Genomic DNA, 16,344 nt, shown 5'->3' with positions numbered 1-16,344 from the left:
CTTTTGTTGCCAGAATTTCTATATGCCTCAGCTTGGCTGCTCTGATCTTTACTTCCAAATTGAGACCATGTTAAGAAACCTGCACTGGATCATTTGCTCTTGACCGCACTCTCAAAAGACAGTTGTCCGATAGAAGTTCTAAGATAGAGTTGAAAAAAGAGAAAAAGAGAAAAAACTCAAAGTATCTCTCTGACCCCTACTTTATTCCGGATTTGGTATTTCTGTGGACATGCTCCAGCACCAGAATCCTGATCTACAAATTCTTTCAAATGACATTCTTCCTTCACTTGGTGTGTTGATTCTGATTATCCTAAACACTGTCTAACACATAAATTGTCTGAAATCTACTTGCCATAGCATATGATTTACATGATTTTTACAACAGAGCTTTCATTGACCTCTTTTGCCATGTAAATGATCCACCTAGAAAACTCCAATGTCACCAGAATAGACGTTTGTGATCAATCAGATTAAAATCCTATACATTTTCAATTTTAATACATAATTACAGCAGTTTTCCATATATAGCACTAAGGAATGAGATTAAAATGAAGTGTAACTAGTATAATATAATGATCAGATCCAGTCCAGGTGTTTCTGCAGGACAGCGTGACATGAAAACACTAAATGCTAAATAAACAAGCAATACAATAAGCAGGAGAAACATTCAACCCAGGCAAACATTGCAGTCAGATTTATCTCGACAAACTTAGATAAACTTATCTATAACAGTGGCCAGCAATATGACCGCAATGTTTTTGAATCTGCAAGCAAATATTCACAGGTTTAGCACATACAGTGTGTGTTCAATCCACTGTTGATGTGGATTTTCATAAGGATATATAATAAGGTAGGGTTCAAAACACACAAATATGAACACTGCTGAAACACAGTTTCCACTTGATCGTTTCCAAGTCATGTTCAGCAGTGTTTTTAAAAGGTGTTTATGAGAAGTGAGGGGGTGGGATTTAACAGTAGGCATTTCTCAGATCAGATCAGATCAACCTCGTTCTTGCACATTTTTACAAAGCAACAGTGATGAGGTTTAAAGTAGACGATTCATTCGCGTCTTCTTTTTTGTTCGTGTCGATTTAACTGAACTCGACTCTGTAGAATATGGAGTAAAGAAACAATGGTGTTAACAGAAGGGTCTGGAGCTGAACTGGATGACTGGACTGATCCTACACATGTCTCGGGTCAACTATTACACCTTGAACTGCTTAGACTTCGTGGCCCCACAGATGCAAACCAGAGGTAACCTTTTTTTATAGTTTTTTTTCATCCTTGTTTGTGATCAGGTATGCTATATTTAGTGCTCTGATTAATCTGTGGATCGATGCTGAAGATTAATATATATTTTAATCCAAACTGAATTTCACAAATGCATCGGGGACAGTTTGTCATTACTGAATCAAACAGTTTATTACTATGTTCAGCAAGAAAAAAAAAGGAAGCCAAATTATGGTTTTAATAATATCAGTACTTCATGGCATATATTATATTAGTTGTTCTCTATTAGGTAGAAATGTCACTTGCGCACTGCATCACTTATTACCATGTTAATGGAATCAGCATGAGATGACTGATTGAGCTGAAATTGGATAAACTGCACCCGATTCTCAGGGCGATCAATACAACGATCCACTAATTTTGGTCTGATTTTCAACTTCTGAGTTTAGATGAGCATCATATCCCTACTTTTGGCTGAAAGGAATGGACCTGGGTTTGATCTTCTTCTTTTGTATGTCATATTGTCCATTCTGAGATGCATTTCTGCTGACACACAGTCGCTCAGTTGTGAGACAACGAGTCTTCGTAGACCCTTTGTAAGGCAAAAACAGGTTCACCCACACCAGAAAAATGGCCAAAGATCCCTATACTCGCTAAGTTATTGCAGTAAAAAATGATGTTTTATTTACAGTGCTCGAGAGCTCAACAGCAGAATAGGAAAAGAAGCTATACACAAAGTAACAACAGTTGTGAAGAGTGGTTATAGAAGTTACTATAGACTTCCTGTCAGCTTCAATCAGTCTAACCAGTGACCTCTTTCATCAACAAGGCATTTGTGTAGAACTGGCTTTCATAGTTCTTGTAAAAATTCCCTGAGAGCAGCGATTTCTGGAATATTCCAATCTGTTACCAACATGTACGGCATAGTCAAAGTCACTGAGATCACATTTCCCCCATTTAAAGTTTGATGTTATTAAATGAAAGAAGTCTGACCTGCATGGGTTAATTGTGTGTTGCTTTCATGTGGTGTACATCTTTCTTTTTTCTAGTTCCAGTTATACTGTATATACAGTTATATTAAGGCTTTTTTTGATACAAAATGAATTCTTCAGTATCCTTAGTTTGTGTTCCAGCAACAGATTGAGACACAAAGGCATCGAATGGTGAATAAACAAACGAAGTAATGGCCAGGAGAAATCTGTTCAGGATCATGTGGCAAAGTATAATACACTTATCATCTATATCAATAGCTAACAATACAATGTAATAACCCCAATGTTTTCAATCTGGAAAGAGCAAATATTGTTCGGTCGGTACAAAAAAAACCCAAAGCTTATTGACAATATGCTTTTTTCATAAGGCCAGAAGATTTAATCAGCTCTCCAATAGGGTAGGGTTCATATTGCTCAGTCTGTTATGAGGTTTGCAAAACAAAAACTGCTTTTGAATTTGTCATTCCAGAGATTAAAGCCATGACTTAAGACTGGAGCTGAGAAGGTCCACTTGGATGGAACTATGAATAGCTGCTTGTTGGTCTCTCTGAACGGATCGACCCGTACTCTCAACCCTCTTCCTAAGCAGGAGTTTTTTTACGGACCTTACATCGCAGCAGAACTAACAATATCAATTCTGTCTGCATCCGGAAATCTATTGGTTTGCATTGCAGTGGGACGCAACAAGAAGCTCCAAACTGTTACCAACTACTTCTTGGTCTCTTTGGCAGCAGCTGATTTCTTCGTCGGCACCCTGGCGATTCCGTGTGCTATAATGAGCGACCTGGGTTTCCCTCACAATAATATCAACCTCTGCACTGCTATTGTGTTCATGCTTATTATGCTAACTCAGACCTCCGTCTTCAGCCTGCTAGCAATAGCCATCGAGCGCTACGTGGCGATCCTTTTGCCGTTCCACTACCAGAGTCTCTTGAAGCCACGCAACGCTAGGCTAGTCATAGTGCTAACCTGGCTTCTCTCTTTTCTTTTGAGCTTAGTGCCACTGCAAGGCTTTCAGAACCGATTCAGACATATTACCTACTGCTTCTTTCCTTGTGTGGTCGACATGACCTTCATGGTGTACTTTAACTTCTTCGGTTGTGTTTTGATTCCGCTGTTGGTGATGTTTTTCATTTACGCTCACATCTTTATAACCGTGAGGAGGCAGGTGAGGCGCATCGCAGCGTTGCACAACGCGCTGGAGGTGCAAACCAGGCAAACTTCAGCCATGCGTCGCGAGGCAAAGAAGGCCACCTCGATTTTTCTGATCATCTTCCTTTTCGTTTTGTGCTGGATGCCCATTCACGTTCTGAATTGCTTAAAGCAGTTCTGCCCACAGTGCACAGTCCCGTTGCCTATCATATTGACAGCTGTTATCCTTTCGCATGCCAATTCGGCTATTAACCCGCTGCTCTATGCTTACAGAATGAAATCGTTCCGTCAGGCTTTCAAAGGCATGTTCTTTTGCTGTCGATCTACTCCTACAATCTTGGATACTACTGACAGCAATGGAACTTAAAAAAAAACATGAATGTGAGATAAATTGGACACTGAAAGAGAACTACTGAGGGACTAATATAAAAGTTTCCTTGAGACAAATTCTGCTTTTCAGTCTGTACTTATTGTGCTGTGTGACAAAGCAAGTTTAATATGAACATGTAGTGATCCATACGAACTGCATGGTTATGGTATATACCAGGGGGTCTTCAACTAAAATTGCCTGGGGTTCAGTAAATGCACCCTCCTTGCTAGCTGAGGTCAGTTATATACCTAAAAATAGAAATTGATCTTTTTTTGCCAGACTAAAGAAATGAGTGTGGACAACATTTTTTATTGGACACATTATAAATTAATAAATGAAATAAAAGATCAATAAAAGAAAAGAGCTAAAGTGCTTTTGTTTCTGCTGAACTGAGATTACAGATCATAAGTAATGAACCTCAATGGGTAAAAAAAACAAAACAAAAGAAATCTACATTTTTAACTTCCCACTTTTTGTCTCTACCTAACTTAATGCAGCTAATGTTTACCATTGCTGTCTTTTATGCTTCAAGTTGCATTGGTAAAATATCGTCCGCAATATGATTCAAAAACACAAACAGACAAGTTCCAGTGTTGGAAAAATTAAAAAGTGCAAGAAACACTTCATCGTTACTTTATGTCCATAAAAATGTAAAATAACCTCCAATGAAAATGTAATAAAATCTGTAAAGGGATTGTTATGTTTTCTTCAAATCAGCTGTATTCTCAGTGAACACTCATATGCTCGTTGCTGGGCTGTGAGAGAGCGAGTGTGAGAGAGAACCCATGTAGATCGCTCGAACTTTACTTTGAGCTCATTTATTTATTCATTTCATTTGAAGTTTCTTCAAAATGTTTAGTTTCGTAATGGCGTTTCCACTTTTGACAACCGCAACAGACTCCGAGCTTTTCAGCATGGACTTTCCTTATTTTTGAGAATTGCATTGTTTTTCACTCACTGAAAGTTTCATGCACGCGCAACTGCACGTCTGAACGTAGCAACAGTGAGCATCTTAAGTGTAGAAGCGACCTGTGGTGCCGTACGACCCAAACACCTCTAATGAGCTCACCTTGATGTATCGAAGTATAATTTAAAATCAGATTTCAATTAGCCTACAATTTTGGCATATATTTATTTCATTATGTGAAAAGCCCCATTGTCTATACTGTACTTTTATATGCTTATTTTGGGAAATATAATCAATGAAATTCCATACAATAGGCTGTGGAACTACGATGCCTAGCCCAAAGATGCCTAAACATATTCCAGCATGACAAAGTGGTCCGTAAAGATATGTTTTTTGTTGTGGCGTGATAGCTGGTGTGACCTGCATATCGCCTTGACCACCTCAACCGAACACCTTTGGGAGACAATTGAAACACAAGTGAGTTTGAATGCACCCATGTATCCGACAGGACATCAGTTCCCAAAACTCTTGTACTTTTTATAGGAGTTTTTTATATTTAATTCAATGTGGCCTTCGAGCAAGAATAGAAAACATGCTTTGGTTAGAAACTGGACAAAAAATTAAAACAAATCTTTTTTATTTGATGGATCTATTTCTCTATATTGTTCTAATCTGTGCAAAATGCAGAATGTCTTGTATATATATATATATATATATATATATATATATATATATATATATATATATATATATATATATATATATATATATATGCGCTTACTCAGTAATATTAGAACTCCATGATGCATGTGACTGAGACCAGAACATGATGTTGTTCCAATAGATAAAGTTCCACATTTTGCTAGTTGTTGTTATCATGTTTTCGAATACTTTTCATTCCTGTTTTGAATCTGAGACTTAACCATAGGTGGGAAGTAACGGAGTACAAATACTTTGTTACTGTACTTAAGTAGATTTTTTTGGTATCAGTACTTTACTCCACTATTTATTTTTCAGACAACTTTTTACTTTTACTCATTACATTTTTACACAAATATCTGTACTTTTTACTTCTTACATTTTCAAAACCGGCTCGTTACTTTAGTTTTAATCCATTGATTTGGTGAAATATTATTTTTTATTTTCACTGCGCGCCGATTTCAGCCGAACAACCGATTTCCTGTCATTGCGTGTCTTTTTCAATCCGCTAGTGTATAAAGTCCTGACCCTCACTCACCACAGATGTAGACTAGTTTACGGAGCTAAGAATCAGCAGGCAGAAGGCAGTAAGAAGTTTGGGGTTAATGTGGATGAGACAGAGGGAGTCAGTGATGTAAACATGACTGAGAACAGACACATTCCTGATCATCATCATCTTTTCTCTGCTTGTGTTCTATATGTGGATCTTCAGCCTGGATACATTCATTAGGTAACAACATTTTTAATTCGTTTTGTATTAATATACTGGTGGGGTTATCTTTCATTAAAGACCAGGAAATCAAGAAATTAATCCAACACAGAAAGGACAGAATTAAAATGTTTTCAGAGTGGACAAGTTCCAGAAGTTTTAATTACCAACACAGCAACCAGCTCGACCAGGAATCAAACTCTCAAACTCATCCTCGTGGGGACCCTGACATTAACCCACTAGGCTATCACATCCATCCATCCATCCATCCATCTATCTATCTATCTATCTATCTATCTATCTATCTATCTATCTATCTATCTATCTATCTATCTATCTATCTATCTATCTATCTATCTATCTATTGAGCTATCTATCTATCTATCTATCTATCTATCTATCTATCTATCTATCTATCTATCTATCTATCTATCTATCTATCTATCTATCTATCTATCTATCTATCTATCTATCTATCTATCTATTGAGCTATCTATCTATCTAATATGATGTGAGGTCCAGTTAACAGCTAAAACAGGTAGAAGTAATAACTACTTTTTACTTAAGTACATGTCTGAGCCAAAACTTCTTTACTTTCACTTGAGTAAAAAAGTATAATCAGTACTTCAACTTTTACCCGAGTATTTTAAAACATGAGGATCTCTACTTCTACTTAAGTAAAGGATGTGTCTACTTTTGCCACCTCTGGACTTAACTTCTTGTTTTGAGATTTTATCAAAGATAAATGTAGAGTTGTGATTCCTGTAGGTTGAGGAGGCTGGGCTTAACCCCAGGCCTAGTTCTGTAGACCAGGTTCTAGTTTTCTTACTATTGTAAATAAATGAACTGTTACTGCTATATATATATATATATATATATATATATATATATATATATATATATATATATATATATATTAAATGTGTGTGTGTGTGTGTGTGTGTGTGTGTGTGTGTGTGTGTGTGTGTGTGTGTGTGTGTGTGTGTGTGTGTTAATGTGCTTTCTATGAGAAAATACATATGAGATTCCAAAGAAATGGTTTTGTTGATGGTTCCAGACACAAATGTAGATCCGTCGCAAGGAAAGTTCCAGAGGCAAATGTGAAGGGTTTTGGAAACAATTACCTGAAGGTTTTGTTGGGCCTCAAATGAGTTTGACAAAACCGGGCAGGAAGATTAAAAAATATGTTTCCTTTTTTACATTATATATAAATGTACTACAAAAATCTACCATTTACCACTTTTCAAGGGTTGAGATTCACCACTTCTCTTTCCTCAAAGTCATTCTTTTTCAAGGCCATGCCTTTTATTTTTGGGTCTGTGGGCTTAACCGACTGCAAAATTGAGGCTGACAGTGCAGTGCTACTTTTTTAGGAGGTTTATAATCCATTTTATACCTTTCTAAACTATGGATAAAGATAGACAGAAGGATTGACGTCTGTAAAACCTGGGCTTGGAACCAGAACAAACACCTTCCGCATGGCACAACCTACTGAGCCAATCCAGCTGACACACTGCTTAATTTTCTTTTTATAATTAAACTGTTGGGGGAAAAAAAAAGACATCTTTGCAGCTGCAACACCTGAATCAAAACTCAAACCGCAATCATTATGCTGGGAGAAGCTCAGCATTGTATTAAACCACTGAGCCGTTGAGATCCTGCTTTGCTTCACTTTGGTTAGTTTTCATTTCATTGACAAAGACCTGTTAAGCATGACTGAGTGAAGACACATCTGAGATCAAAGAACATGGACTGGATATTGGCAGGGCTCTGGGGTGTGGCTCTATCACTATTCATTATAGACTGTTTAAGAAGAAGAATTTCACTGTGAAACATCATGGGTCAATGATAACAGTCTCACCTTTCATCCCAAACCAGACTTTCTTGAACCTTTTGTTCTGCCTGTATTTTCAGCTCTAACACACCCCGGCACCTACTTTTTCCCAGACTTGAAACACATACCTGAGACAGGTATGAATTCAGGACCACACCTGAAACAGATATAGATATTAAACCAGTGAGCCACCAGGAATGATAGGCAGCTCATTTTCAATTTCATTTTACAACTCTACCTGCTGGATTTAACATAAAACTTGGTTAGCACTAGATTTTTTTTCTTCTATGGTAAAGCTCTTCCATCAATGAATTCACTGGTCCATGGAGCAACTGATCAGATTTTCCTCCACCCTCTTTTTTTATCATATAAGACAGATCTTTCAATAGCAGCATTTTACAGTCCCACCTAACACATATTTACACCTGAAAGAGGTACAAACTGAGGTCTATCTCTCACTTTATCTGTTCATGTCCTGTGGTCATACAGTGACATTGATTCATAAAGAAAGAACCCTTGACATCTTCTCAACCAGGATTCAAACAACAAACAGCAAACCCAGAGAGACACCATCCTTAACACATTGAGCTATTGTGGGGACAGGGTTTCTCTCCTTTTTTAGGGGATTCATCTTTCCAGCAGAAAGAGAATTTTTGGCTAAAGAATGAGACAGGAAGAGAAGGTTTAACCTCACCTGATCCAGGACCAACAGTCAGAAAAGCACCAAGCTTAACCTATTGAGCTCCTGGGCTGATAACTTGGCTAGCTTTTTTTATGAGGGTATATCTGAACACTAAATGGAGGAAAGCAGGGTTGTGGAGTGTTTCATGAAAAACTATTTAAATCAAAGCAGAGAAAAATACTATGTGCCTTGACTCAGTCATTACGCTCTCCCCTTACAGCTTACTGTAGACTGATTGTCTTTAGTTTTCAGGAATTCACAGACTAACCTGTAGTTTTCATACCCATGACAGGAATTAGCTGAGGTTCACACCTGACAATGAACACACTGAGAAAATGCACAGCCTTAAACCGCTGAGCTATCAGGCCTTGACTTATGAGGAACAATCAAAAAAGAGAGTTGTGGAAGGTGTTGGTGGGCGTAAAGCAGGGGTTTTCAACTGGTACTGTGCCAGGGACCAATATTCTGACTAACAAGTAATCCGCGGCCCTCTATTGTGTGTGTGTGTGTGTGTGTGTGTGTGTGTGTGTGTGTGAGGGGGGGGGGGGTGTACTCCTTACCTGTTAGTGGGATTTCTGGGCGTGGTGACTTCCACACAGTCTGTCTATTCGTGGTGATATAGTGGTACATAGTGAATCATGAATCATGCAATGTGTCCAAATTATCGCCACTGCTACTTTCTTTACGTGCCCATTCAATCCAGTCTGGCTGCCACTCATAGCTCTGGCACCATCGCTACATAGCGCCACACACTTCTGCCACGAAATATTGTGTTATTTGAAAAAGTCATCAATGGCTGAAAGGATCTCGCCACCAGTAGTTCGCCCTGGCAGCGGTTTGCAAAAGAGAAATTCCTCGCACATTTCACCATTATCCTCATATCCAGAGGTGACAAAAGTACACACATCCTTCACTTAAGTAGAAGTACAGATACTCATGTTTTAAAATACTCGGGTAAAAGTTGAAGTACTGATTATTCTTTTTTATTTAAGTGAAAGTAAAGAAGTCTTGGCTCTGACATGTACTTAAGTAAAAAGTAGTTATTACTTCCACCTGTTTTAGCTGTTAACTGGACCTCACATCATATAAGATAGATAGATAGATAGATAGATAGATAGATAGATAGATAGATAGATAGATAGATAGATAGATAGATAGATAGATAGATAGATAGATAGATAGATAGATAGATAGATAGATAGATAGATAGATGAATGTGATAGCCTAGTGAGTTAATGTCAGGGTCCCCATGAGGATGAGTTTGAGAGTTTGATTCCTGGTTGCTGTTTTGGTAAATAAAACTTCTGGACCTTGTCCACTCTGAAAACATTTCAATTCTGCCCTTTCTGTGTTGGATTAATTTCTTGATTTCCTGGTCTTTAATGAAAGATAACCCCACCAAAAAAAAAAAAAAAAAGAAAAGCACTTCTGTGGTAGCTCAGTGGGTTAAGGCTTGTGCCTCATCTAAACATGCATCCCAGTCTGATCTCTTCCATGGTTCATCGGATTAAGGCTGGTGACTCCCTGATAGTAAGGATCAGGGTTTGAATCCTCCTAATTGCGTTGTCGGTTATGTTTCTGCTTCCTAAATCTTTCTTTAGCTTTATATTCTTGTGTTTGTGGTTTAAAGGTAGATAGACCTGCTCTAAACAAACTTCCTGGCCTGTCTTCTCTGATGGTCCAGTGGGTTAAATCAGGTGTTGTGCTTTTGGTGGGGTTCAGGTTTCGAATCCTGCTTTCTGCCTTCCTGTCACGATCAGGCTTCACTTCCTACGTTTTTCTTTAGCGATATATTTTTGTTTATAATGGGTTGAAAAGAAAGATAGACCTGCTCTAAACAAGCTTCCTTGCCTGTCCTCATCGATGGTGCAATGGGTTAACGTTGGTGATTAGCTGGTGGTGGGGAGTTTGGTTGGAATCCTGCTATTTACAATGTGGGTTCAACTTGTGCTACTCACATCTGTATTCGCTTCATACATCTTTCTTTAGCATTAAAATCTTGTGTTGATGGTTTGAAAAGAAATATAGACCTGCTCTAATCAAGCTTCCCATCTTGTTTTTTCCTGATGGCTTAGTGGTTTAAGGCTGGTACTTTGCTAATGTTGGTGGTCAGGGTTCAAACCTGGCTTTCTGTCTGCTAGTCATGAGGTAGGATAAATTCCCGATTCTACATCTTTATATTCTTGTTTTGATGGGTTAAAAAGAAAGATAGACCTGCTCTAAACAAGCTTCCCAGCTTGTCCTTCCTGTTGATTCAGTGGGTTAATGCCTCGCTAATGGCGTGAATCAGGGTTCAAATCCTGCATTGTCCCTGCTAGTCACGATATGGGTTTGCTTTCTAAGTCTGTCTTTAGCATTATATTCTTGTGTTGATGGTTTGAAAGAAAAGATAGACCCGCTCTAACAATTGGCACAGCCTGTCCTTCCTGATGGTTCAGTGTGTTAAGATTGGTATCTTGCTGTTGGTGGGGTTCAGATCCTGCTTTCTGTCTTGTCTGAATTTCTTGCTTTAAAGCATGAACTACGGTCACTGGAACCTTCCGCACTCTTAACTTTGAGCCCTGGCTGGGGTTTGAACCAGCAACCTCTCAACTCAGAGGCAAAGCTCTTCCAATTGAGCCACAGGATCTCCTGCAAAAACCTGATTTTTAGGACCTTTTTTTGGTTCTTATATATATATTAATACAAAACAAATTAAAAATGTTGTTACCTAATGAATGTGTCCAGGCTGAAGATCCACATATAGAACACAAGCAGAGAAAAGATGATGATGATCAGGAATGTGTCTGTTCTCAGTCATGTTTACATCACTGACTCCCTCTGTCTCATCCACATTAACCCCAAACTTCTTACTGCCTTCTGCCTGCTGATTCTTAGCTCCGTAAACTAGTCTACATCTGTGGTGAGTGAGGGTCAGGACTTTATACACCAGCGGATTGAAAAAGACATGCAATGACAGGAAATTGGTTGTTCGGCTGAAATCGGCACGCAGTGAAAATAAAAAAAATATTTTACCAAATCAATGGATTAAAACTAAAGTAACGAGCCGGTTTTGAAAATTTAAGAAGTAAAAAGTACAGATATTTGTGTAAAAATGTAATAGGTAAAAGTAAAAAGTTTTCTGAAAAATAAATAGTGGAGTAAAGTACTGATACCAAAAAAATCTACTTAAGTACAGTAACAAAGTATTTGTACTCCGTTACTTCCCACCTCTGGTCATATCTCACAAATGCCAAAAGTTGCGCATCATTTGTTATATCTGTCTTCTCGTCTAATTGAATGGAAACTCCTTGAACTGATCGAAGTTTCTCTATCAACTGCTCTTTCACATCATTTGCCATTTCCTCAATTCGACGTCCGACTGTGCTATCTGACAAAGGAATAGTTTTTAATTTATTAGCACATTCTTCGTTCATCATGGTTTTACACATGTCTATAGCTGCTGGTAAAATCAGCTGCTCTGCAATTGTATGTGGCTTTTTACATTGTGCAACTCTGAGAGCCACCAGATATGAGGCTTTCTGTGCATTTTCACTGACTTTTGCACTCTTTCTCATGAGCGTCTGCTGTCCTTAGAAATCACGCAACATCTGTTGCATATACTCAATAGGCTTGGCCTTCAAGAAGCTGTGATGTGTCTCCATATGACGAGAAAGTTTCGACGGTTTCATCGTTTCATTTGAAAGCACCATTGAACATACAAAACACAGTGGTACCTCCTCTCCTGTTTTGTCAGTTGTTACTGTAAATCCATATTTAACATAATCTTCACTGTATTTTATTTTTCGTTTCCCACTACGTTTACCTGTTTCCTCTGAAGTTGTAGCTTTGTCTGCAGAGCATGCAGCAGAAGCCTGTCCATCTGTCCTGACATCTGTTACTTTCCTTACTAAAAAGCTATCCATGCTGGTGCTGACTAGCAAACTTCACCTTAGATAGAAACGTTAGCTAACAGCTCCACTCCAAATTTAAATTTACCAAAACTATTAAGCGTCTATTCAATATAACCTGAATAATGTGTTTTCGTAACTCCAAGATGCTGGTCTATTTCGCTCGCAAGATGAACGTATATGATGCAAAACTCAACGTTAGCAAAGCATAGGCCTGATAGGTGCTAAGCTAGCCTATCCTGTATCAGTTTGAATATTTTAGATATTTTCATTAAATTCAGTTTTCCCACTAATGTGCAGATATTCTGGAAATGTTTGGAAAAAAATAAATTATGGGAAAAAAAGTGATTTTAATAGGGAAATTATGTAGGCTGTCACGGACCACATGCAATGCCGCCACAGACCACCAGGGGGCCGCGGACCACCGGTTGAAATCCCCTGGCGTAAAGCCTTCAGAATTTCTTTAATATTTCTTTCAGGCAGTATGTAGGCTTTCATCACCTTGTGGAGAATAATATAGGGGAACATAGATAAAGAAATTCATCTTTATTTTATATTCTGTCTGTCTGGTTTTGTGAAACAGCCCTTCATTCTCTTACAACCTTCAATTTTACCATGTTCAGCCTCTGCACATTCTAACCTTGCTTTTATTCAGTTGTTATGCTCCATCTTCACAAACCCTTCTCCATGAAACAAAGCATGCATGAGTGCAAGGGTTTTTTTTGTACATTTGTTTGAGGAATTGCAAACCCCAATGCCATTCTGCTTTTCTTTATCAGCCCCATTTTATTTCCCCACTCCAGGCAACCAACTTGGAGACTGGCTTTGAACCAACAACCTTTTAGCTCAGCAGTAAGGCTTTTACCACAACACCACCAAGACCTACTTAAGTAAGCGCATTTTGGGGAGGGTTTATATTTTATTTATTAATAAGTGAGCGTGATATTATTGTGAAAGAAAGACAGTGGTTGAAAGAAACTTCCATCAAATGAACCAGGAATCAGGTATTTGCTCAGGTGAATTCAGTTCCAATGTTCCAATGTGCCGTAGTCCAGATGGAATTGCATGGTTTTAAAGTGTTGAATGGGAGCCATGTCATTTCAGTTTTCCTTTCACCCGGAATAAATCTCATAAAAGTCCAATTTGGCATTTGTCCTCTTTAATCCTTCAGTCTAATTTTTGTGTGCATAGAAACAAAAGGAACATGCATGTGTCATGGTGGTTTTATATACATGTATTTATCAAACGTGAACGTTTCATTTCAATGATATTCTGTACTATCAATAAATGCTGAATATTTTATTGATCATTTTTCAATCTATAATATTTGAGCCTAAATGATTTCTTCGTTTGAACAAAGCCGTGGATCATTTATGTGGTTGTTTGCAAATGCATATTTGATTTATTATTATTTATTTATTTTTATTAAAGATGTGTATGCAAGCCTGTTTATACTGGGAAATGGATTCCACTGTTCCACTCTTCTCTTTAAGAGTTTAAATAGAACTTTTTCAGAATATGTTTATTGTCAGTGTGTCTCGACTTTTGGGCATCAATGGACTAATAAATGTATAATGTAGCTTCCAATACAGACATATGGATTGAAACTGTATGACTGCACCTCCAAAAACTAATTTCTACGAACCATATGTAAAAAATTTCCAAACAATTTTTTTTTTAAATCGTGTATTCAATACAGTCTGGAGTCTTTCATGGTATTTGTGATGCATATATACTTTTTAACCAGCTGGTGGCGCTAGTATGATGATTTCGCAATCACAATCAGACTAATGGAAGTTTTTCTAGGACCTGCCAAGTCAGTAATATTTTTTTTTTAATCCTCTCTCTCTCTCTCTCTCACCTAGAGCTCATTTGATATTTACATATAAAACTGTTTTTATGTAAACTTATTAACACGTAAGAACTTTTAGCTTATACAGATGTCTATAAAGAGGACAGAAACTAGATAGACAGACAGACAGATAGATAGACAGACAGACAGACAGACAGACAGACAGACAGACAGACAGACAGACAGACAGACAGACAGACAGACAGACAGATAGATAGATAGATAGATAGAATTTCAATTTAAGAAAAGAAAGTAGAAAGATAAATGAAAAAAGGCAACAAAGGCGAAAAACCAGGAAAGAAAAAAACTTGAAAAAATAAAAAGATAAAAAAAATTAAGACAACAAGAATGAAAGAAAACACGAAAAATAAAGGACATAAATAAATAAATAAATTAACGACTGTGAAAAGGGGAAGTGAAACAGAGGTCCGAGTTCAGATTTATCTTTCTGAGTGACCACATCACTACAGTATCTTACCAAATTGAGGACACGCTTTACATTTCAGCAACACTTTAGTAGATCTTCTAAAGGGACAATACTATAGAAATGAAACATTTAGATATTTAGAGTATTAGCCATTATAGCCAGTAGCCATTATTGTCTAAATAACTGGCAACAAAAGTGAGTACACCCTAAGTGATAACAGCTGTATATCATTTATAAATGCAAATCCAGATGTCCTATTCATCATGCTCATATTTTTGTCTGCTTGACAGGACTATACAAATGTGTGTATCTTGTATTAAAACAGTTAAAATTTAGTGATTTGAATACAATTCTCTCATACTGACCACTGGATTTTTAACATGGCACCTCATTGTAAAGACTCTCTGAGGATTTGAGATTAGAATTGTTGATCTCCACAAAGATGTCTGAAGCTATAAGATCAGTCATACAGAGGTTTTTAAAGACGGGTTCCACTCGGAACGGACCTCGCAAGTCTGTTTGCTGAAGACAATCTATCCAAGAGCATGAATTACTGGAACCATGTCCTGTGTTCTGATGAGATTAAGTTGTTTGGTTCAGATGGTGTCCAGAATGTGTGGCGACACCCTGGTGAGGAGCACCAGCAAAATTGTGTTTTGCCTACAGTAAAGCATGGTGGTGGTAGCATCATGGTCCGGGGCTGCATGAGTGCTGCTGGTACTGGGGAGCTGCGATTAATTGAGGGAAACATGGACTTCAACATGTACCGTGATATATATTTTGAAGCAGAACATGATGCCCTGCCTTCAGAAACTGCGCTGAAAGGCAGAATAAAATAACGACCCTAAACACACCGCCAAGATGACGATCTGTGATGTCATTATGAAGGAGTGGAAGAGGATCCCAGCAACAACCTGTGCAGCTCTGGTGAATTCCATGCCGAATTCCATTAAGGCAGTGCTACCTAACAATGGTGCTCACAAAATATGGACACTTTGGACACAGTTTTGACATGTTCACTTGGTGTACTCACTTCTGTTGCCATCTATTTTGACACTAATGACTGTATGTTGAGTTATTTTGAGAGGACAAACAAACAAATGTGCAGCTGAACAAGCATACTCACTTTTGTTGAATATTGTATTCGCACGACAAAAGAAAATCTTAATAACGTTCTTGAAGGAAAAAAAAGCATCTTGAGCCTCAACTGGTTTATATTATATTATTATATATTATAAGCCATAATAATAAGCAGTGGTACCTTCTGTAATTTTTGGGATATCTGTATAAAAAATAGCTCTGCTTCTCTGAAAATGTAAAAAAAAATACAAAAGATGGCAGAGGGTTAAATCATCTCACATCTCACATCCCACAACGTCACTGTAAACAACCGACTTTAGTTACAGAATACAGTTTTGAAGATGTATATTACAAAAATCTTACATTAAAAGAAAAAAAAGAATATTGCGCAATTTCAGTGTCAGTACTGTAATGTGAGATGCTGCACCCTAAGCCAGATGTGCAAATTGGCCTGTGAATATTTCTAAAGAACCCTGGACTTTCTGGTTCTCCCTCAGAGGAGCATGGAGTCATGAGCTCA

At 37.8% G+C, this 16,344-nt stretch overlaps 1 protein-coding gene and 1 pseudogene across 3 annotated transcripts in view; one reads left to right on the top strand and one right to left on the bottom strand.

The window, feature by feature from the left end:
* Positions 1-998: 998 nt before the first annotated feature.
* Positions 999-3,978, top strand: LOC310731637 (adenosine receptor A2a pseudogene; annotated as a pseudogene). Its single transcript, XR_014538408.1, has 2 exons — positions 999-1,254; positions 2,692-3,978. The product of XR_014538408.1 is annotated as an adenosine receptor A2a pseudogene (transcript).
* Positions 3,979-15,951: 11,973 nt separating this feature from the next.
* The window catches only part of LOC310731053 (sterile alpha motif domain containing 8), a 10,854-nt gene continuing 10,461 nt past the window's right edge, over positions 15,952-16,344 (bottom strand). For both annotated transcript variants that reach the window (XM_083550362.1, XM_083550363.1), the window contains one exon: positions 15,952-16,344. This exon is cut by the window's right edge and continues 490 nt beyond it. The gene's annotated coding sequence lies outside the window, so the exon portion shown is untranslated.

Source organism: Silurus aristotelis (genome assembly GCF_946808225.1).
Source record: "Silurus aristotelis genome assembly, chromosome: 9".
NCBI lineage: Eukaryota > Metazoa > Chordata > Actinopteri > Siluriformes > Siluridae > Silurus > Silurus aristotelis.
The sequence above is the reverse complement of the archived record's forward strand: the minus strand, read 5'-3'. Positions and strand labels throughout refer to the sequence as shown.